The sequence below is a fragment of the Symphalangus syndactylus genome, chromosome 19 (assembly GCF_028878055.3).
Source record: "Symphalangus syndactylus isolate Jambi chromosome 19, NHGRI_mSymSyn1-v2.1_pri, whole genome shotgun sequence".
Classification (NCBI taxonomy): domain Eukaryota; kingdom Metazoa; phylum Chordata; class Mammalia; order Primates; family Hylobatidae; genus Symphalangus; species Symphalangus syndactylus.
Window position 1 is genome coordinate 57,973,909 of NC_072434.2, and position 23,387 is coordinate 57,997,295.

The 23,387-nt window shown below is 44.3% G+C and overlaps 1 protein-coding gene and 1 long non-coding RNA gene across 14 annotated transcripts in view; both read left to right on the plus strand.

Annotated features, from left to right (window-relative positions):
• Positions 1-1,853: 1,853 nt before the first annotated feature.
• On the plus strand, positions 1,854-11,107 carry LOC129458864 (uncharacterized). 2 transcript variants are annotated; one of them, XR_010114665.1, is made up of 3 exons: positions 1,854-1,962; positions 6,842-6,926; positions 10,617-11,107. It is a non-coding gene; the product is annotated as an uncharacterized lncRNA (long non-coding RNA). The 2 variants fall into 2 exon arrangements; XR_008649760.2 differs by lacking the exon at positions 1,854-1,962 and adding an exon at positions 6,318-6,450.
• A 2,225-nt stretch (positions 11,108-13,332) lies between these two features.
• Positions 13,333-23,387, plus strand: part of VASH2 (vasohibin 2) — a 55,180-nt gene continuing 45,125 nt past the window's right edge. For 6 of the 12 annotated variants that reach the window (XR_010114774.1, XR_008649754.2, XR_008649756.2 and 3 more), the window contains exon 1: positions 13,334-13,351. The gene's annotated coding sequence lies outside the window, so the exon portion shown is untranslated. Of the gene's footprint in view, positions 13,352-23,387 lie in introns of all 12 variants that reach the window. The other 6 variants (XM_063613895.1, XM_055235188.2, XM_055235191.2 and 3 more) reach the window with 4 other exon arrangements.

Sequence of the window (23,387 nt, forward strand, 5' to 3'; positions counted from 1 at the left end):
ACGACTAAGAATATTCTCTTATATCACTAATGTCGTTAATAAATGGATAGTTATTAGTTAACATGGATACAATACTTTTTATCTAATCTAATATGTATATTTCAATTTTTGTCAGTTGATCATTTATATTTATCATTTATATTTTTTCCTGCAGGTCAGGATCCCATCTATGGTTATCTATTACATTCAGTTATCTCGCTTTAGTCTTCTTCAGTTTGAAACATTTCTACAGCTTTTGTCTTTTATTGACAGTTTTAAAATATGCAGTTTTGGGCCGGGCGCGGTGGCTCATGCCTGTAATCCCAGCACTTTGGGAGGCCGAGGCAGGTGGATCACGAGGTCAGGAGATCGAGACCATCCTGGCTAACACGGTGAAACCCCGTCTCTACTAAAAATACAAAAAATTAGCTGGGCGTGGTGGCGGGCGCCTGTAGTCCCAGCTACTCGGGAGGCTGAGGCAGGAGAATGGCGTGAACCAGGGAGGCGGAGCTTGCAGTGAGCCGAGATCGCACCACTGCACTCCAGCCTGGGTGACAGAGCAAGACTCCTTCTCAAAAAAAAAAAAAAAAAAAATGCAGTTTTTTAAAAATATAGAACATCCTTATTTTGGATTGGTCTGATGTTTTTTCATGGTTAGATTCGTGCTATGGATTATCAGCCAGAATATTGCATGGGGAATGTTGTGTTCTTCCCAGGACATCACTTCTGTATACATATGATGTCCATCTGTCCGTCAACGGTGATGTTAATTTTGATCACATGGTCAAAAGTTACACCTGTTGTATTACTATTTGACTGAACAGTTACTATTTTCCCCCTTGCAACTAATAAGAAATCTGGAGGAAGACACTTTATTTATTTTTTTTTTTTGAGACGGAGTCTCGCTCTGTCACCCAGGCTGGAGTGCAGTGGCGCGATCTCCGCTCACTGCAAGCTCCGCCTCCCTGGTTCACGCCATTCTCCTGCCTCAGCCTCCCGAGTATCTGGGACTACAGGCGCCCGCCACTACGTCCGGCTAATTTTTTTGTATTTTTAGTAGAGACGGGGTTTCACCGTGTTAGCCAGGATGGTCTCGATCTCCTGACCTCGTGATCCGCCCGCCTCGGCCTCCCAAAGTGCTGGGATTACACGCGTGAGCCACCGCGCCCGGCCAGAAGACACTTTAATATCATGCATAGCCTACTCCTCATCCGAATATCCCCCTTAGATTTAGGATCCGTTTCTGATTCTTGCCTGAACTAATCTTTATTGCAATGGTTGCCAAATGATGATTTTCTAACTCTAGCACTCTCTCTACACTGGCATTGTATTCTACACAAGGATCTTCCCTTCTTCCCGATTTATTTATCTATTTATAACCAATATGGGCTTATGAATTCCTATTTTTTTCCCAGTGATTTGTAATTCATTACTGTTATTATTTTGTACTGAAAGTGTCCCAGATTTGAGCAGTGGAAGCTAACTCTTTGTCCTTGTGCCTTTGTGAAATGCCCTTATTATTTTTTAAGCAGCTAATTTCTGACAGAATAAGATTGTGAGAGTTAATTTTGGGTGTCAGTTTGACTGGACTAAGTGATGCCCAGATAGCTGATAAAATATTATTTCTGCGTATGTCCATGAAATTATTGCTGGAAAATATTATCATTTGAATCAGTGAACCGAATAAAGCACCTGGCCCTTTTCAATGTGGGTAGCATCATCCAGTCCTCCAAGGGCCTGAGTGAAACCAAAAGTTAGAGGGAAGGTGAATCTGCTGTCTCTGTTTGAGCTGAGACATTCATCGTTTCCTGCCCTTGGATGTCAGTGCTCCTGGTTCCTGGACTTTTGGACTCAGACAGGGACTTAGACTATCAGCTCTGCAATTCTCAGGCCTTCCGACTTGGGCTGAATTATACCACTTGCTTTACCAGTTTGCCAGCTTGCAGACAACGGAGCATGGGACTTCTTGACCTCCATAACCATGTGAGCCAATTCTTATAATAAATAGCCTCTAATATTATCGCTACATAACCTGTTGGTTCTTTTTCTCTGGAGAGCCCTAATACAAAGGCAATCTGGGTTCATCTTGTATTTACCCTGCACCAGCCACGGAACTGGCCATTTCCTTTTTTTTTTTTTTTTTCTTGAGATGGAGTTTCGCTCTGTCACCAGGCTGGAGTGCAGTGGCACAATTTCAGCTCACTGCAACCTCCACCTCCCGGGTTCAAGCAATTCTCCTGCCTCACACTCCCGAGTGGCTGTGACTACAGGTGCTCACCACCATGCCTGGCTAATTTTTGGATTTTTAGTAGAAATGGGGTTTCACTATGTTGGCCAGGCTGGTCTTGAACTTCTGACCTTGTGATCTGCCTGCTTTGGCCTCCCAAAGTGCTGGGATTACAGGCGTGAGACTGCACCTGGCCCTGGAAATGACGATTTCACCAAGGAGCCCTGGGTTTTGTTTTGTTTTCTGACGGTTGGGGAATGGTATTTAAAAACCAAGGTATGGGTTCCAGGCTTGCGCATTGCTACTGGAGCATCTTTGCTTCTTGGCTGTTTCAGCATATGGCACTAGTAAATATACGTATATAATACATACAAACATGCATAAATATGTAGATAAATACATGCATATATACATATTTTAGAAATGAGTTCTTATCAATACCTACAACTCCAATTCATCCTACAGGGTTTCTTTTTTTCTAAATTTTAAATTCCTTTAAAAATTTCTGTTTCCTCTGCTTGACTCAGAGCCACAGGGTTTTGTTTTGTTTTTTTTGTTTCCCCTCATTCCATATTTGTATATCTCTTCTTCCATAGTGAGAATACCGTCTCCCAACAATATCAATATATTTATTTATTTGTTCAATCCTATAAGACATCTAGAATAGTCTCAGAATTGTGCAACCTCTTTTTTAAAATGTATTTTTTTCATATAAAAACCCCGTAATGGGATGCAACCTCTTTTGAACACACTCTTTTTATGTCTGTGGAATTTCCCACCATGTGAGTCTTTTTTCCCTAAGATAAAATCTAAAAAACTCCCTTCCCAGTCTTCTTTGTAGGTAGGGCACAAATCAGTTACCTGGGTTCCACCAGTTAACTTCACCCATGTGGGATGCTGGTCCACAATAAAGCAATGGGAGGAAACAGGCTCTGCCCTAAACATCTATTTATCTGGTGAGAATGGCTGATGGCTGAAAAGTCTGGAATTCAGAGTCCACTGAGTGTGTTAGGTGGAGCGCTACACAGAAATGGCATTGGAGGTGGCAACAAGGGCCACTCCAGCAAAGTCAATTTGGAGGCAATGTAAGTTGTGTGGTCTAGAATCAAAGGTGGTAGCAGAAATTCCTCATCAGTCCAGTGCTGAAATGTGGTTTTGGATATTGACCCTGGAAGCTTAGCCTAAAGCATAGTTCTCTAGTCCTACAAGAATTCTGTGAGCTACTCAGCATTCTTTAATATTTTTTTTTCCTACGTGGGCAAACAGAGTCAGCTTTGATACTTATTATGAAGAATTCTGCCCCATAACTTTTTCTGATCATGGGTCATTTTCCTCTAAAAATTTTACATTTGTTTTTCTTTATTTTATTGTTGTTATTTTTTTCATTGAGACAGGGTCTCACTCTGTCACCCAGGCTGGAGTGCAGTGGCACCATCACAGCTCATTGTAGCCTCAACCTCCCCAGGCTCAGATGATCCTCCCACCTCAGCCTCCCAAGTAACTGGGACTACAGGCATGCACCACCATGCCCAGCTGATTTTTGTATGTTTTTTTGTAGAGATGGTGTTTCACCATGTTGCCCAGGCTGGTCTCAAACTCCTGGGCTCAAGCAATGTGCTTGCCTTGGCTTCCCAAAGTGTTGGAATTATAGGCATGAACCACCACACCAGCTTTGTTTTTCATTTAAATAATTAACTCAACTACAATTTTAAAACTTTCTTTCTTTCTTTTTTTTTTTTTTTTTTTGAGATGGAGTTTTGCTCTTGTTGCCCAGGCTGAGTGCAATGGTGCAATCTTGGTTCACTGCAATCTCCGCCTCCTGGGTTCAAGTGAATCTCCTGCCTCAGCCTCCCAAGTAGCTGTGATTATGGGAATGCGCCACCATGCCTGGGTAATTTTGTATTTTTAGTAGAGATGGGGTTTCACCACGTTGGTCAAGCTGGTCTCAAACTCCTGACCTCAGGTGATCCACCTGCCTTGGCCTCCCAAAGTGCTGGGATTACAGGCATAAGCCCACCTAGCCTTCAACTTTTTTCTTAAGGCTATGTCTTAACCCAGGTTCCCTAAAACTTGCTTCTCAAAGTGGGATCCTTAACTAGCAGCATCAGGGAGAGTTATTAGAAATGTAGATGCATAGGACTCACCCCAGACTCACTGAATCAGAATCTACATTTTAATGAGCCCCCTAGGGGATGCAAAATTTGAGACCCACTGCCCTAAAAATAGAGCCTGAAGCAAGGATTATGTGCTGATGCTTTATTTGGGGGGTGTTAACTCAGAATAACAAGAGTAGGAAAAAAGAGAATTGAGGCAAGGAAAACTGGAAGCAATGCATGGTGGTGGGTTTCTACTCTGGCCTCTACTTTATAATGAGCCTCAAAAGACACTGCAGGTTGCTTGGCAGGTGTGTACACCTGACCACGTGGCAAGTGTTTGGACAGGCTGTATAGAGAAACCCTGCCTAAGAGAAATCCACCAGTGGAGGTAGGTGAGGGAATTATCCTCATAAACCTCCCATCTCCTGTTTCCCAATGGTTGCTCCACAGGGAGTTAACCCTTATGCTTCTGGGTCATGTCTCTCAGACCGTTTGGTGGCCATTCAGAAGCCAGATTACATATCCTGTTGCATAATATTTTATCCAAGTGTGGAAGTGGCAGGAGGAGCCAGAGAGTATATCCACCAGCTAGTCACTCTGGTTATACAATGGCAGCCAGAGAGAAGGGCCTGGGCAGTGGGACTGGGTGGAGCTGGTTGGCTACAGCAGCAGTCAAGGCCAAGGAAATCTGAGAAGACGTTAGAAGACATATCTAATACAGCTTACCCGTTCACCAATCAGAAAAGTTGTGTGGGGTAACATGCCAAAGGATAGGACCTTCTGTAAGCTTTAGATGTGGTGCTGGTTGAAGCCCTGTAGACAATTAAAGCAAACTCATATATGCTATGCATATTGATTCTGGTAAAAATAAATCACTGCCCCAGAGCAGAAGGCATGCCTTTCCATTATAGATGACTCCCACATTAGAATATGGAGCTGCAATTCTTTAAAATAAAAACAAAATAAAAACTGTTCACCTCTTTTCTAAGAGAGGAAATACAAATCCATTTATTTATAAAGTCCCCTTTAAGGTTGTGGGCAATTGCAATTTTCTGGAAGGCCTAATGGAAGAGACAGATGTATCAAGCTACAGAAGGCTTGATTCAAGCTACTGTTACTAGTCCTAAGGCCATAATTGATATTCATCATCTCCCTTCTCCACCACCCATGCTAGACTTCCTTCTTGTCCAACACTTCAGCTGGTTCATCTAGATTGGTTGCCTGATTGGATCATCTTTGTATCTGGGGGAGGAGGTGGGGATCTGAAGCTCTTAGTTGAACAGTGCTTATTGAGTTATAATTGCTTTACCAGGAGTGGAAGTACTAGGAGGTATCTCAGTGAATCCCCTGGATTTCCTGCAATCCAAGAGGAATAATCCAGGCTGCTAAAGGTTTTATAAATTTTTTGGAGACAGGGTCTTGCTCTGTTGCCTGGGTTGGAGTGCAGTGGCGTGATCATGGCTCCCTGAAGCCTTGCGCTCCTGTGCACAAGCGATCCTCCTGCCTCAGCCTCTTGAATGGCTAAGACTATAGGTGTGCACCACCATGCCCCGCTGATTTTTTAATGTTTCTGTAGAAACAGGGTCTCACTGTGTTTCCCAGCCTGGTCTTGAACTCTTGGGCTCAAGCAATCCTCCTATCTTGGCCTCCCAAAGTGCTGGGATTACAGGCTCATTCATGAGCCTCCATACTGGCCAATTATTATAATTATTGTACTTTAACTCCTTTCTTTGCCCACCGACTTGTGGTGCTCAAGGCAGCCAGGTAAGTAGTTACAGCTTCCAGGTCAGTGGAGCGTGAGTATGTGCCCTCACAGAGATATCTCCTGGGAAACCAGAACTTCTAACACAACAGAGTCCAAAGTTCCGGGACTTCCTGAACAAAGTTCCGCAAAAATTCCTCAAATGTATCACTGGGTATAATAGTGAAAGTGGCCACTTCTACTTCCATCCTTTGGTTTCTGGATTCATTCTTTCTAGCCATTACAGATTAGTACCATATACTGGTCTTTAGTTCAAAGTGTATTATAACCTGGAGGACTGTGCCACAACCCTGTGAGATGTTGTCGCCTCGCTTTGCCTTATCTGAATCTCAACAGGCTTTTCCACGATACTATCAGATCAGCTGCTCTTGCATGTGTGGTACATGGTAAGGCCAGTAGACCACGGTCATCAGCCCATTTTCATTCCCTCTTTCACCATAAAATAGCTCTCTTGTTTGGAGGAAGTGTTACATGGGTTAATATGTCAATGGATAAGGTATCTATGAGCTCTCAGATGGTGGTACTTCTGAAGTCTGTGGCAGGAAAGGCAAACCCATGTATTATATTTATATTAACATATGTGTTTATATTTTACCCTTTGTGTTTCTACCTCACCCCTTGGTAGGGTGACCATAGGTGTCAGTTTGATTGGGATGGTCCTGGTTTACACCCACTGGTATTTACCCATTGTTCCTGTGTAATCATGACTAGCATTCCTTTTTGCTCTCAACAGTGACCCAATTTGCACAATAAATTCTGTGGTTACCCTTCCCCTAGGAACACTATGCTATGTTAGCCGAGCACCATGAGTCCCTGCAGAGAAGGTCATTCTGATTGCCCCTCTACCTTGCTGTCTGTTGTGGTAAGTATGGCTGCCTTGTCCTTTATGGTGAAGTGCTCCCACCTGGCCCCTGCAATTCTGGGATTTTTATCATCTCCACCAACAATAGGGAACCCAGTTCCATAGCAGCCTTTTCCTTACCGACAACTCTGGACTACAAGGAGAGCCAGTACCACCCAAACCAACGCCTCCAAAAGCCTCCTCGATAGTGCATTCTTTTTTTTTTTTCTTTTGAGATGGAATCTCACTCTGTTGCCCAGGCTGGAGTGTAGTGTGGCATGATCTCGGCTCACTGCAACCTCTGTCTCCTGAGTTCAAGCAATTCTGCCTCGGTCTCTTGACTAGCTGGGATTACAGGAGTGTGTCACCACACCCAGCTAATTTTTATATTTTCAGTAGAGACAGGTTTTTGCTATGTTGACCAGGCTTGTCTTGAACCCCTGACCTCAGGTGATCTACCCGCCTCTGCCTCCCAAAGCGCTGGGATTACAGGTGTGAGCTACCATGCCTAGCCAATAATGCATTCTTTATTGGCTTAGCAGGGAGTGTCATCTGGGCCAGCCCAGGGAACCAGGCAGGTGGTGGGTTCTTGAGCCATACCTAGGAAACACTTCAAATACTCCCACCTCCTTGAGTCTTCTGACTCCTTCCTGAATAATACATAAGGATATCTGGCTTCTCCACTTTGCTTATTGTAGGCCATTGCTGAGACCAGGCTTTCAAGAGCCATCCCAGAAAACAACTAGGACAAGCTCCAGCCTTCCCCGCTGAACGTTAATTCTCGTGTTCTGTATGTGTGTATTAGCCAGGGTTCTCCAGAGAAACAGAACTGGTAGGATATATACACTGATATATAAGGGAATTATTATGGGAATTGGCTCAGGCAATTATGAAAGCTGAGAAGTCCCACAATCTGCTGTCTGCAAGCTGGAGAAACTAGGGAAACTGGTGGTGTAATTCAGTCTGAGTCCAAAGGCCCGAGAACCAGGGTGGCTGATGGTGTAACTCTCAGTCCAGGGCCCAAAAGCCTGAGAAGAAGGGGTGGGGGCAGCTTGGGTATAAGCCTCAAAGTCTGTAGGCCAAAGAACATGGAGGTCTGATGTCTGGGGGCAGGAGAATATGGATGCCCCATCTCACGAAGAGAGAGAGAGAGAGAATTTGCACTTGCTTTGCCTTTTTGTTCTGTGAGGGCCCTCAATGGATTGAGTGATGCTTGCCCATACTGGGTGAGGGCAGATCTTCCTTACTCAGTCCAGGGAGTAAGAAAGTCAAATCTCTTCTGGAAACAACTCACAAAAATACCCAGAAATAATGCTTTATCACCTATCTGGATAACCTTTAACCCAGTCAAGTTGACACCCAGTCAAGTCCACACACATTTCCACAATTCCTGCCAGTCCACATTAGCCAAGCTCTGCAATATCTTTGGCAAGTATGCTTTTTTCTCCCTAGAGCAGGGCGTTTTCTCCCCAGTATGGGCTGTGCTATAACCTGACTCTGGTATTGTTGGAGACAATAAGGGGTGGGGTCAGGTCTTGAGGAGAACAAGTCATGAGGAAGTGGGTCTTCTTTGGGCAGGAGACTTCAGGGCATTTGAATGGTCAAGATGCTCATCCACTCTGATATCCCTATCCCAGGTCTCAGTGCCCCAATCTTCTCCTATCTGGGCTCTCACTTTGACCTGGCAGCCTATAAAGGGCATGCGTTAATTTCCTTTGCCATTCTGCTACCCTTTATCTTGGGCTTGATTTTAAGAGCCTATCCTATGAATATAGGAAATAAGACTTTCTCTTAAAGTTTCCATAGAAGCTTTCTGGCTTTAAAGCATTGTATGACTTGGCTCCGAGCCTGCTATTTTTTGTTTCCAAGATCTCCAGTGCCTTATAATTATCATTGTTTCTGAGCTGATTATCACAGCCACTTGATCTTCCAAGGTCTTGCTCTCCATACAGTTTACCCCAATTAAACCCAAGTGAAAGCTATGGTGCTATTGCATATCAGGGTTATCACCATCTGCCTTAGAGAGGTCTCTATTGATTTCAGGAAGGTGAGCTATACAAACCCAAAATTTATCTTGAGGATTTGCTTTCTAGAACTACTTGTGACCCACTTGTCTTAACTCATTTTCTCTAGAAAGCAGAATCTGAAACAAAGATTAAATGCTGATTGGGAAGGCAGACAGAGTGAGTAAAAAGGGAAATGACATTGGCTAGGATGAAAAGCAATGCAAGGTGGCATGCTATCATATAGGCAACTGCTTCATGACCAGCGGCAAAGAGCCATGGCAGGTTACTTAGTAGGTATGTCTGCTCAGCCATACAGGACATCTCTGGACAGGCTATTTTGGAAAACCATAACTCAGAATAGTTCATAGGAGGGAAGAAAGGGAATTTATCTGACCAGCTCCCTCCCATCCTGGTTTGTTGGTTTTTATTTTTATTTAATTTTAATTTTTTTTTTTGAGACAGAGTCTCACTCCGTTCCCCAGGCTGGAGTGCAGTGGGGCAATCTTGGCTCACTGCAACCTCTGCCTGCCGGGTTCAAGCAATTCTTATGCCTCAGCCTCCTGAGTAGCTGGGATTACAGGGGTGCACCACCACACCGGGCTAATTTCTTGTATTTTTAGTAGAGATGGTGTTTCACCATGTTGGCCAGGCTGGTCTCAAACTCCTGGCCTCAAAATGATCCACCTGCCTCAGGCTCCTAAAGTGCTGGGATTATAGGCATGAGCCACCGCGCCCGGCCTCTCTCCTATCTTGTTTCTCATTGGTCAATATGCTCCCCATAGGGAATTAATTCCCTAGGTTGCATCATCCAGCCCCTCTGGCTGCTCGGAAGCCAGATCCACATCCTGCAGTGTGGTGTTTCACCTGAGTCCAGAAGTGGTAGAGGACCAGAGACTCCAGACAGGTGGCTGGCCAGCCTTGTTGTGCAGCAGCAGCCAAATGGAGAGCTGAGCACTTCTGAGCAAGTGACTAGTCAGTCACAGATGGCTGAATGCACAGATCTAGTTGGCCATGGAGGTAGCTGTGGAGCAAGGAGAAAAGCTAGACCTAGGGAATGTGAGGCGGCACATGGGATGTGTCTGATACATTTATGAATAAGCTATTAATACACACATTGTCTTTGTTTTATATGGCAAATGTCAAACATTCATAAAAATTGAGAAAATCATTTAGTGACTCTGTGTACCCATATTTTAGTTTCAACAATTATGAGCATTTTACCAACTGTTTTTTTACTGCAACATTGTAAAGCAAGTCCTAAACATTGTGTCATTTCACCCATAAATATTCATTGTGTGTTTCTGAGATTTTACATAGCCACGTCACTGATAAAGCTAACGAATTATCAATAGTTTTGTAACATTATATAATGCTTAGTCTATATTCAGATTTCCTTAGTTCTTTCATACGAGTTTGTTTTATTTTGGTTGGTTTTGGTTTTATAGCTGTTTATTTGAAATAGAATCAGAGCAAAGCCCACACATTGCATTTGATTGCTATATATCTTAAATCTTTTCAGTTCTATTTGGGTAATTCCCCACCCCATCCCACACTTTTTTTTCCCCATTGCCATCAGTTTGCCACTGATTTGTTAGAGACAGTGTAACATTTGTCTCACATTCTGAATTTGACTGTTTCCTTCCGGTGTCACTCAATTGTTTCTTCTATCCCCACTTAAAAAATTTTCTTTTGTATTTTTTTGTAGAGTTGGGGTTTCACCATGTTGACCACGCTCGTCTCAGACTCCTGGCCTCAAGTAGTTCGCCCTCCTCAGATATCCCTTTTAGTTCCTAAAAGTTGTTCTTTAGATCCAGACACTTAATTACAGGTTCAACTGTGTTTTTTTAAGGCAAGAACGCTCCATAGGTGCTACTCTATACTTACTATGGCACAACACCATAATGCTCATGTCAGGCCTCTGAGCCCAAGCTAAGCCATCATATCCCCTGTGACCTGTATGTACACATCCAGATGGCTGGTTCCTGCCTTAACTGATGACATTCCACCACAAAAGAAGTGAAAATGGCCTGTTCCTGCCTTAACTGATGACATTGCCTTGTGAAATTCCTTCTCCTGGCTCATCCTTGCTCAAAAGCTCCCCTACTGAGCACACTGTGACCCCCACTCCTGCCCGCCAGAGAACAACCCCCCTTTGACTGTAATTTTCCTATACCTACCCAAATCCTATAAAACAGCCCCACCCCTATCTCCCTTCGCTGACCCTCTTTTGGGACTCAGCCTGCCTTCACCCAGGTGAAATAAACAGCCATGTTGCTCACACAAAGCCTGTTTGGTGGTCTCTTCACACCGACGTGAGTGAAATTTGGTGCCGTGACTCGGATCAGGGGACCTCCCTTGGGAGAGCAATCCCCTGTCCTGTTCTTTGCTCCATGAGAAAGATCCACCTACGACCTCAGGTCCTCAGACTGACCAGCCCAAGAAACATCTCACCAATTTCAAATCCGGTAAGCGGCCTTTTTACTCTCTTCTCCAACCTCCCTCACTATCCCTCAACCTCTTTCTCCTTTCAATCTTGGCGCCACACTTCAATCTCTCCCTTCTCTTAATTTCAATTCCTTTCATTTTCTGGTAGAGACAAAGGAGACACATTTTATCCATGGACCCAAAACTCCTGCGCTGGTCACAGACTAGGGAAGGCAGCCTTCCCTTGGTGTTTAATCATTGCAGGGACACCTCTCTGATTATTCACCCAGGTTTCAGAGGTGTCAGACCACGCAGGGATGCCTGCCTTGGTCCTTCACCCTTAGCAGCAAGTCCCACTTTTCTGGGGGAAGGGCAAGTACCCCAACCCCTTCTCTCCATGTCTCTACCCCTTCTCCGCCTTTCTGGGGGGCAAGAAACACCCAACCCCTTCTCCTTCACCCTTAGTGGCAAGTCCCACTTTTCTGGGGGAAGGGCAAGTACCCCAACATCCTATCTCTGTGCCCTGATCTCTTATTTCCACACCCCGACCTCTTATATCTCTGCGCCCCATCCCTTATTTCCATGCCCCAACCTCTTATATCTCTGCACCCCGATCCCTTATTTCCACACCCTGACCTCGTATCTCTATGCCCCAACCCCTTCTCTGCTTTTCTGGAGGGCAAGAACCCCCCACCCCTTCTCTGTGTCTCTATGTTTTCTCTGGGCTTGCCTCCTTCACTATGGGCAAGCTTCCACCTTCCATTCCTCCTTCTTCTCCCTTAGCCTGTGTTCTTAAGAACTTAAAACCTCTTCAACTCTCACCTGACCTAAAATCTAAGTGTCTTATTTTCTTCTGCAATGCCACTTGACACCAATACAAACTCGACAGTAGTTCCAAATAGCCGGAAAAATGGCACTTTCAATTTTTCCATCCTACAAGATCTAAATAATTCTTGTCTTAAAATGGGCAAATGGTCTGAGGTGCCTGATATCCAGGCATTCTTTTACACATTGGTCCCTCTCTAGTCTCTGTTCCCAATGCAACTCATCCCAAATCTTCCTTCTTTCCCTCCCACCTGTCCCCTCAGTCCCAACCCCAAGCGTCGCTGAGTCTTTCTAATCTTCCTTTTCTACAGACCCATCTGACCTCTCCCCTCCTCGCCAGGGGAGGTCCCAATTCTTCCTCAGCCTCCGCTCCTCCACCCTATAATCCTTTTATCACCTCACCTCCCCACACCTGGTCTAGCTTACAGTTTCGTTCTGTGACTAGCCCTCCCCCACCTGCCCAGCAATTTACTCTTAAAAAGGTGGCTGGAGCTAAAGGCATAGTCAAGATTAATGCTCCTTTTTCTTTATCCCAAATCAGATAGCATTTAGGCTCTTTTTCATCAAATATAAAAATCCAGCTCAGTTCATGACTCGCTTGGCAGCAACCCTGAGACACTTTACAGCCCTAGACCCTAAAAGGTCAAAAAGCCGTCTTATTCTCAAAATACATTTTATTACCCAATTTGCTCCTGACATTAAACAAAACTCCAAAAATTAAATTCCGGCCCTCAAACCCCGCAACAGGATTTAATTAACCTCGCCTTCAAGGTGTACAATAATAGAAAGAAGTTGCAATTCCTTGCCTCCACTGTGAGACAAACCCCAGCCACATCTCCAGCACACAAGAACTTCCAAACGCCTGAACCTCAGTGGCCAGGCGTTCCTCCAGAACCTCCTCCTCCAGGAGCTTGCTACAAGTGCCAGAAATCTGGCCACCATGCCAAGGAATGCTTGCAGTCCAGGATTCCTCCTAAGCCTCATCCCACCTGCGCGGGACCCCACTGGAAATCAGACTGTCCAACTCACCTGGCAGCCACTCCCAGAGCCCCTGGAACTCTGGCCCAAGGCTCTCTGACTCTTTCCCAGATCTTCTTGGCTTAGCGACTGAAGACTGACGCTGCCTGATCGCCTCGGAAGCCCCCTAGACCATCATGGACGCTGAGCTTCGGGTAATTCTCACAGTGGAGGGTAAGTCTGTCCCCTTCTTAATCAATATCGAGGCTACTCACCCCACATTACCTTGTTTTCAAGGGCCTGTTTCCCTTGCCTCCATAACTGTTGTGGGTATTGACGGCCAGGCTTCTAAACCTCTTAAAACTCCCCAACTCAGGCCAGGCACGGTGGCTCACGCTTGTAATCCCAGCACTTTGGGAGGCTGAGGCGGGCGGATCACGAGGTCAGGAGATCGAGACTACGGTGAAACTCTGTCTGTACTAAAAATACAAAAAAAATTAGTGGGGCGTGGTGGCGGGCGCCTGTATTCCCAGCTACTAGGAGAGGCTGAGGCAGGAGAATGGCGTGAACCTGGGAGGCAGAGCTTGCAGTGAGCCGAGATCGCGCCACTGCACTCCAGCCTGGGCCACAGAGCGAGACTCCGTCTCAAAAAAAAAAACAAAAAAAAAACTCCCCAACTCTGGTGCCAACTTAGACAATACTCTTTTAAGCACTCCTTTTTAGTTATCCCCACCTGCCCAGTTCCCTTATTAGGCTGAGACACTTTAAATTATCCGCTTCCCTGACTATTCCTGGATTACAGCTACATCTCATTGCTGCCCTTCTTCCCAATCCAAAGCCTCCTTTGCGTCCTCCTCTTGTATTCCCCCACCTTAACCCACAAGTATAAAATACCTCTACTCCCTTCTTGGCGACTGATTATGCACCCCTTACCATCTCATTAAAACCTAATCACCCTTACCCCGGTCAATGCCAATATCCCATCCCACAGCATGCTTTGAAAGGATTAAAGCCTGTTATCACTCACCTGCTACAGCATGGGCTTCTAAAACCTATAAACTCCCCTTACAATTTCCCCATTTCACCTGTCCTAAAATCGTACAAGGCTTACAGGTTAGTTCAAGATCTGTGCCTTATCAACCAAATTGTTTTGCCTATTCACCCCATGGTGCCAAACCCATATACTCTCCTATCCTCAATACCTCCCTCCACAATCCATTATTCTGTTCTAGATCTCAAACATGCTTTCTTTACTATTCCTTTGCACCCTTCATCCCAGCCTCTCTTTGCTTTCACTTGGACTGACCCTAACACCATCAGGCTCAGCAAATTACCTGGGCTGTACTGCTGCAAGTCTTCACAGACAGCCCCCATTACTTCAGTCAAGCCCAAATTTCTTCCTCATCTGTTACCTATCTCGGTATAATTCTCGTAAAAACACAGGTGCTCTCCCTGCTGATCGTGTCTGATTAATCTCCCAAAACTCAATCCCTTACAAAACAACTCCTTTCCTTCCTAGGATTGGTTAGTGTGGTCAGAATTCTTACACAAGAGCCAGGACCACATCCTGTAGCCTTTCTGTCCAAACAACTTGACCTTATTGTTTTAGCCTAGCCATCGTGTCTCCATGCAGCAGCTGCTGCCACCCTAATACTTTTAGAGGCCCTCAAAATCACAAACTATGCTCAACTTACTCTCTACATTTCTCATAACTTCCAAAATCTATTTTCTTCCTCATACCTGACGAATATACTTTCTGCTCCCTGGCTCCTTCAGCTGTACTCACTCTTTGTTAAGTCCCACAATTACCATTGTTCCTGGCCCGGACTTCAATCTGGCCTCCCACATTATTCCTGATACCACACCTGACCCCCATGACTGTATCTCTCTGATCCACCTGACATTCACCCCATTTCCCCATATTTCCTTCTTTCCTGTTCCTCACCCTGATCACGCTTGATTTATTGATGGCAGTTCCACCAGGCCTAATCGCCAGACACCAGCAAAGGCAGACTATGCTATAGTACAAGCCACTAGCCCGCCTCCTAGAACCTCTCATTTTCTTTCCATCGTGGAAATCTATCCTCAAGGAAATAACTTCTCAGTGTTCCATCTGCTATTCTACTACTCCTCAGGGATTATTCAGGCCCCCTCCCTTCCCTATACTTCAAGCTCAAGGATGTGCCCCCACCCAGGACTGGCAAATTAGCTTTACTCAACATGCCCTGAGTCAGATAACTAAAATATCTCTTAGTCTAGGTAGACACTTTCACTGGATGGGTACAGGCCTTTCCTACAGGGTCTGAGAAGGCCACCACAGTCATTTCTTCTCTTCTGTCAGACATAATTCCTCAGTTTAGCCTTCCCACCTCTATACAGTCTGATAACAGACCAGCCTTTATTAGTCAAATCAGCTAAGCAGTTTTTCAGGCTCTTAGTATTCAGTGAAACCTTTATATCCCTTATGATCCTCTGTCTTCAAGAAAAGTAGAACAGACTAAAGGTCTTTTAAAAACACACCTCACCAAGCTCAGCCACCAACTTAAAAAGGACTGGACAATACTTAACACTTTCACTTCTCAGAATTCAGGCCTGTCCTCAGAATGCTACAAGGTACAGCCCATTTGAGCTCCTTTTTATTAGGCCCCAGTCTCATTCCAGACACCAAACCAACTTGGACTGTGCCCCAAAAAACTTGTCATCCCTACTATCTTCTGTCTAGTCATACTCCTATTCACTGTTCTCAACTACTGATACATGCCCTGCTCTTTACACTGACAGTTTACACTGTTTCTCCAAGCCATCACAGTTGATATCTCCTGGCGCTATCCCCAAACTGCCACTCTTAACTCTTGAAGTAAATAAAAATCTTTGCTGACAGGACTATGCTGAATCTCCTTAGGCACTCTCTAATCAGATGTCCTGAGTCGTCCCAATTCTTAGACCTTTTATACCTGTTTTTCTCCTTCTCTTATTCCATTTAGTTTTTCAATTCATACAAAACTGTATCCAGGCCATCATGAGTAATTCTAAATGACAAATGTTTCTTCTAACAACCCCACAATATCACCCCTTACCACAAAATCTTCCTTCAGCTTAATCTTTCCACTCTAGGTTCCCACGCTGCCCCTAATCCTGCTCGAAGCAGCGCTGAGAAACGTCGCCCATTATCTCTCCATACCACCCCCCAAAAATTTTTCACCATCCCAACACTTCACCACTATTTCATCTTATTTTTCTTATTAATATAAGAAGTCAGGAATGTCAGGCCTCTGAGCCCAAGCTAAGTCATCATATCCCCTGTGACCTTCACGTACACATCCAGATGGCCAGTTCCTGCCTTAACTGATGACATTCCACCACAAAAGAAGTGAAAATGGCCTGTTCCTGCCTTAACTGATGACTTTGTCTTGTGAAATTCCTTCTCCTGGCTCATTCTGTCTCAAAAGCTCCCCCACTGAGTACCTTGTGACCCCCACTCCTGCCCGCCAGAGAACAACCCCCTTTGACTGTAATTTTCCTATACCTACCCAAATCCTATAAAACGGCCCCACCCCTATCTCCCTTCACTGACTCTATTTTTGGACTCAGCCTGCCTGCACCCAGGTGAAATAAACAGCCATGTTGCTCACACAAATCCTGTTTGGTGGTCTCTTCACACGGACGTGAGTGAAAGCTCATAGTGATGATGCTATGACTGACAAACTCATGTGGAATTAATTTTCTTATATAGCGGGAGGTAGGAATCCAGCTTCAACTTGGTTGTGAGGCATGATAGTTTTTATACATTGCTGGATTCCATTTGTGGATATTTTGTTTAGGATATTTTCACTTATGTTCCAAAGTAAGATTATCAGTAATGTTCCTATCTTATACTTTCTTTGTCTTATACCAAGATTTTACCAGCTTAATACAATTAATGGGGGAGTGATTCTTTTTCTATTTTCTCAAAGATTTCATAGAGGATTTGTTTCTTCAATATTTGATGTGACTCAAGTAAAACTCTCTGGGTTAGGTGATTTTTTTGGAGGGTAAATTTTAACAGTTATAGGACTACTAAGGTTTTCTATTTTTTTCTCAAGTCAGTTTTGAAAATATGTTTCCTTAGAAATTTAAATTGTTAGCTGGGTGTGGTGGCTTACTCCTGTAATCCCAGCACTTTGGGAGACTGAGATGGGTGGATCACCTGAGGTCAGGAGTTCTAAACCAGCCTGACCAATATGGTGAAACCCCATCTCTACTAAAAATACAAAAATTAGCTGAATGTGGTCATGGGCACCTGTAATACCAGCTACTCAAGAGGCTGAGGCAGGAGAATTGCTAGAACCCAGGAGGCAGAGGTTGCAGTGAGCTGAGATCGCACCATTGCACTCCAGCCTGGGGGACAGAGTAAGACTCCATCCAAAATAAAAAAACAAAAAATTAAAATTGTTTTTTGTTTGTTTTTTGAGACAGGGTCTCACTCCTGTCACCCAGGCTGGAGTACAGTGATACAATCACAGCTCACTGCAGCCTTGACTTCCTGGGCTCATATGATTCTCCCACCTCAGCCTCCCGAGTAGCTGGGACTATAGGCATGTGCCACCATGCCCGGCTAATTTTTTTTTTTTTCTTTGAGACGGAGTCTCGCTTTTTCACCCAGGCTGGAGTGCAGTGGCTCAATCTCGGCTCACTGCCATCTCCGCCTCCTGGGTTCACGCCATTCTCCTGCCTCAGCCTCTCCGAGTAGCTGGGACTACAGGTGCCCGCCACCACGCCCGGCTAATTTTTTGTATTTTTAGTAGAGACGGGGTTTCACCGTGGTCTCAATCTCCTGACCCCGTGATCCGCCCGCCTCGGCCTCCCAAAGTGCTGGGATTACAAGCGTGAGCCACCGTGCCCGGCCTGCCCGGCTAATTTTTGTTATTGTTTTACTTTTAGTAGAGAGGTAGTGGGGTGAAAGAAATTTAAGTTGTTGACTTTGTTTTCAAATTCATTGGCATAATGTTTTCATAGTATTCTATTTTCTTTTTAATCTGTCATATCTATAATTTCTCTTCCAACTTCATTTGTTTCTATTATTGCTTAAGTCATTCTTCTTTTTTTCTTATTAGTCTTATCAGAGGTTTTTTTTTTAGCTCATTAGTCTTTAAAAAAAATCAACTTTTGGTTTTGTGGATCCTGTCTCCCATAACTTTCTTTCTTTTTTTTAAATTTATACCTGTTCTTTTGTTTATTATTTCCCTTTTTATTTTCTTTAAGCTAATTCAGTTGCTGTTTTATAACTTCTCATGTTGCACGCTTAACTCATTACTTTTTAGCCTTTCCTATCAGTACTAGAAGTAGGATCCTAAACATGTGATCCTATCACAGTGATCTCTTGGCACATGGCAAGGAAATACACATTATAGGCTGGGAAGATAGGAACCTAGGTTATGTAGTAACAAAACACTTGGTAAAATGGTTGCTTGCAGTGACTTGATTGCAAATCTGATCAAGTGCCTACTACTGATTCAGCTGCTTCGAAGGAAGTTGTTGGAAAGAGCCAGAGTGTTAGCATGTGTTGGTTGCCTTTTGCTTTGTTTAGCAAGGTTTTTAGATAAAGAGATGATCCCTGGAAAGAATTGACTAATACATGAAAAATGGAAAAGAATGGACTGAGCACAGATATTTGGCACTTTCTTGTGTTAGAAAAAAATTGCTTTTAGACCCCAAATACAAAGTAAGACTAATAAAAGTTTTGAGTGACTAAGGCCAATTAACACTTTCTAAAAAAAAAACAAAGTGATTCAGTCTATGGTAAAGATCGGATTGGAAGTTTAGACTTCTCACTCAAGCCTATTATTTCAGATGGCCTCAAAATAATCATTATTAGGTGAAACAGAAAGGCATGCGGACAAGGAAATTAACTAGGCTTGGGAATTTTATTTAAAAGAGAAATTCGGATGTGCTTGTTGGCATATGGAACTATCTAGAAGCAAATAGGTTAGAAGCCTATGAAATTTTAAGGAATTGTACAGCCAAAGAAATCACAAATGCAACTTTGAAAAAGGCTTTGACTATTCAAACTTTAAATTAATCCTAAAGTCCTTAAATTCACACCACCATGGCATTGGCTGTAAGAGTTCTGCAGTCCCCCAAGGATGTAGCCACTTCAGATGTGTCCATAGAAGAACCAGAGAGCAGAGTGAGGGGCTATGATAACACAGGATAAAGAATCTTTCCAGAAAGCAGAATCAGGGTCTAAGGAAGGAACTTTCCCTATCCTCAGAGCAGACTTCATAATGCTTATTTCTCGGGGTGCAAGTGATAAGTTCCAGGGACTATTTTTTTTTTTTTTTTGACAGAATCTCACTCTGTTGCCCAGGCCAGAGTGCAGTGTTGCAATCTCTACTCACTACAGCCTTGAACTCCTAGGCTCAAGCAATCCTCCCACCTCAGGCTCCTGAGTAGCTGGGACCACAGGCATGTACCACCATGGCCGGTTAATTTTTTGTGCTTTTTTTATAGAGACGGAGTTTCGCCATGTTGGCCAGGCTGGTCTCAAACTCCTGGCCTCAAGTGATCCGCCCACCTCGGCCTCCCAAACTGCTGGGGTTACAGGCGTGAGCCACTACTATGCCCAGCCTGCATCTAATTTTAGTATCTGAAGTCTTTAGAGATTTAACTCTAGTTGTGTATGCTGACTCTTGATTTTGGTGGCTTGCTTCCTTGTGACTTGGTAATTTTTAGACATGGGTTTCTGTTTGCCTCAGCTCTTTAGGATTACCTGTGGGCCTGGGTTGAGGATGTGTTTATCCAGAAAAGATGTTCATTTGCTGTTTCCAGGCACCTAAGGACGTTATCAACCTGGCACTATTTAAACATGATTTTTCAGCTTGGGTTTTCCTGAACTATCCAGATAGTGTAAGTTAACTGCAAGTCCAGATAATATAGTTACAAACTCTTGAAGGAACCTTTTTTATTATTATGCCTTTTTCTATTCAGAGCTGAGGCTGAAATGGACAAGTTATTTTTGTGGTTTTCCTTTGCTGGCTGGACTTTGGGCCAATTATTTAACCTTTTCCAGTTTCAATTTAAAACTTACAGCATAGATTTCTTGTGAGCATTAAATGACATAATGCAGGTGAGGTGCTTAGATTGTGCTTGGCATAAAGTACTCGATAAGTGTTGCTTTTTGTTTTGCTCTTACCGTGGCAAGAACTAGATCCAAGCCAATTAGAAATGGTATAAAACAGGCCAGGCATGGTGGCTCACTTCTGTAATCCCAGCACTTTGGGAGGCTGAGGCCAGTGGATCTCTCAAGCCCGAGTTTGAGACCAGCTTGCGTAACATGGTGAAACCCCGTGATAAGGCTTGGATTTGTGTCCCTGCCCAAATCTCATGTCGCACTGTAATCCCCAGTGTTGGAGGAGGGGCCTAGTGGGAGGTGATTGTGACATGGGGGTGAATTTTCCCCTTGCTATTCTCGTGATAGTGAGTTCTCATGAGATCTGGTTATTTAGAAGTGTGTAGCACCTTTCCCTTTGCTCTCTTCCTCCTGCTCCAGACAAGTAGGATGTGCCTGCTTCCCCTTCACCTTCCACCATGATTGTAAGTTTCCTGAGGCCTCCCCAGCCATGTTTCCTGTACAGCCTGTGGAAACATGAGCCAATTAAACTTATTTTCTTTATAAATTACCTAGTCTCAGGCAGTTCTTTTTTTGTCTGTTTTTGTTGTTGTTTTGTGATGGAGTCTTGCTCTGTCACCCAGGCCGGAGTGCAGTGGCACAATCTCAGCTCACTGCAATCTCTGCCTCCCGAGTTCAAGTGATTCTCTTGCCTCAGCCTCCTGAGTAGCTGGGATTACAGGTGCATGTCACCATGCCTGGCTAATTTTTGTATTTTTAGTAGAGACAGGCTTTCACCATGTTGGTTAGGCTGGTCTCGAACTCCTGACCTCGTGATCTACCCACCTTGGCCTCCCAGAGTGCTGGGATTACAGGCGTGAACCACCGCGTCCAGGCTGACAGTTCTTTATAGCAATGTGAGAATGGACGAATACATCCCGTCTCTACAAAAAAAAAATAGAAAGAAAAAATAGCTGGATGTGGTGATGTGCACCTGTGGTCCCAGCTACTCAAGATACTGTGGTGGGAGGATCACCTGAGCCCAGGAAGTCACGGCTGCAGTGAGCTGAGATTGCACCACTGCACTCCAGCCTGTGCCTATGAATAGGTGACAATTCACGTGATTCAGATACTATCATGGAATATATGCAAAATATCCTTTAGGGAAGTGAGAGATGAAGAAGCTATTTGATTTTTCTGAGACCTCCAGGAAAGACACTTAAGTTCCTCATTTGGCATTCTCTTCTGTGGTCCTAGAACAACACCAGGATTGCTAAATCTCATGATTTACAGAATATTAGTGTTGATATTTAGTGAAAAAGTCAGTTCACTAGTTCAGTGCAGTGGTAACATCCCTCATCAGGATGATCATAGGCCCTGAACACATGGGCTGAACCTCCATCAGCCCCACGTGGGTATCAGCCTCACGTGGGGTGTATTAGTTTGCTAGGGCCACTATAACAAAGTGCCACAAACTGTCCAGGTGCGGTGGCTCATGCCTGTAATCCCAGCACTTTGGGAGGCTGAGGAGGGTGGTTCACCTCATGTCAGGAGTTCGAGACCAGCCTGGCCAATGTGGTGAAACCCCATCTCTACTAAAAATACAAAAATTAGCAGGGCGCGATGGTGGGTGCCTATAATCCCAGTTAATTGGGAGGTTGAGGCAGGAGAATCACTTGAACCCAGGAGATGGAGGTTGCAGTAAGCTGAGATTGTGCCACTGCACCTCCAGCCTGAGCGACAGAGCAAAACTCTGTCTCAAAACAAACAAACAAAGTGCTACAAACTGAGTGGCTTAAACAGAAATTTATCGTCTCACACTTCTGGAGGCTGGAAGTCTGACAGCAAGGTATTGGCAGGGCCAGGCTCCCTCTGAGGGTGCAGGGAAGGGTCTGTTCCAAGCCTCTCTCCTGGATTCTGGTAGTTCCTTGGCTTGTGGCAGCATCACTGCAATCTTCACATGGTGTTCTCTCTGTGCACATGTCTGTCTCTGCATCCAAGTTTCCCTTTTATAGGGATATCAGTCTTACTGGATTAGGAGCCCAACATACTCTGGTATGACCTCATCTTAACTAACCATGTTTGCAAAGACTCCATTTTTGAATAAGGTTACATTGTGAGGTGCTAGGGGTTGGAACTTCAACATATGAATTTGGGGATGGGGACACACAATTCAACCCATAACTGGGTAGATCTTCCTCTGTGCTGTCAATAGAGGCAGAAACAAACTCTTCCTGTTCCTGTGTGCCACTGCCTGCCCACTCCTGTGACTCCTAGCTTTTTCTTTTCCCCTCCATACACCCATGGCTTGTTTGAAATATACATCCCTTTCCCTGGGCAGCTGCAGTAATTTCTCAGTCTTGACTCCCAGGCAGTGAAATGTGCTGGGAACAGATGTCTCCAAATCTGTCTGTGTCACTGTCTCAGATTCAGATGAAAGCCCAACTTACATGTACCAGGAATTTAGCATGTGTGTTTACATACCTTACCTCTCTGTCCTCATGACATCCCTCTAGAGTAGTATCATATCTTCTTCATGAGGAAATTAAGGCTCATAGATGTTGAGTAAGTTACCCAAAATTGCACCATTAATAGCTAGTAGAGCTAGAAATATGAACCATCAGGGTGGGATTTTGTCTTATTTCTCGTCACGATACCAGCTGGCATTTGAATAATGAGATATTATCTAAGTCCAGTTCTCATTCCAAACTTTTCCACTATGCTTCCCTGCTATACTGGTGGCCTTTCTCTCAGAGGGTGAGCATCCAGTCACCATGTCCTTGCTCAAACTGCAAATTGGCCTTGTCCCACTGTGTGTATATGTGGCTGTGTCAGTCTTACTAACTACCAGAACATTTAAAATCCTTAATCTAACTGGCCTGGGTTCACTGGGGCGTCATATAACACAAAATACACAAGGAAATGAAGAACAAAGTTGGCCGGCCCATGCAGCCTAGTTCAACTGTCAAATGAGAAGGAATTCTGAACAAGACAGCCCTTCTGCCTGACAATGCCCTTGCTGAGACAGCACAATTCACTTCAGAAGCTTCCTTACCAGCTCTTTGGAGAAGTAGCACAATCTCCTAACTACATTCATGTGCCATGCCACTTGGCTCTCCACTCCATCCCACTGCTGGGGAAGAGAAGAAAAGACAATTGGAATATTGGAGATGGACAGCAAAA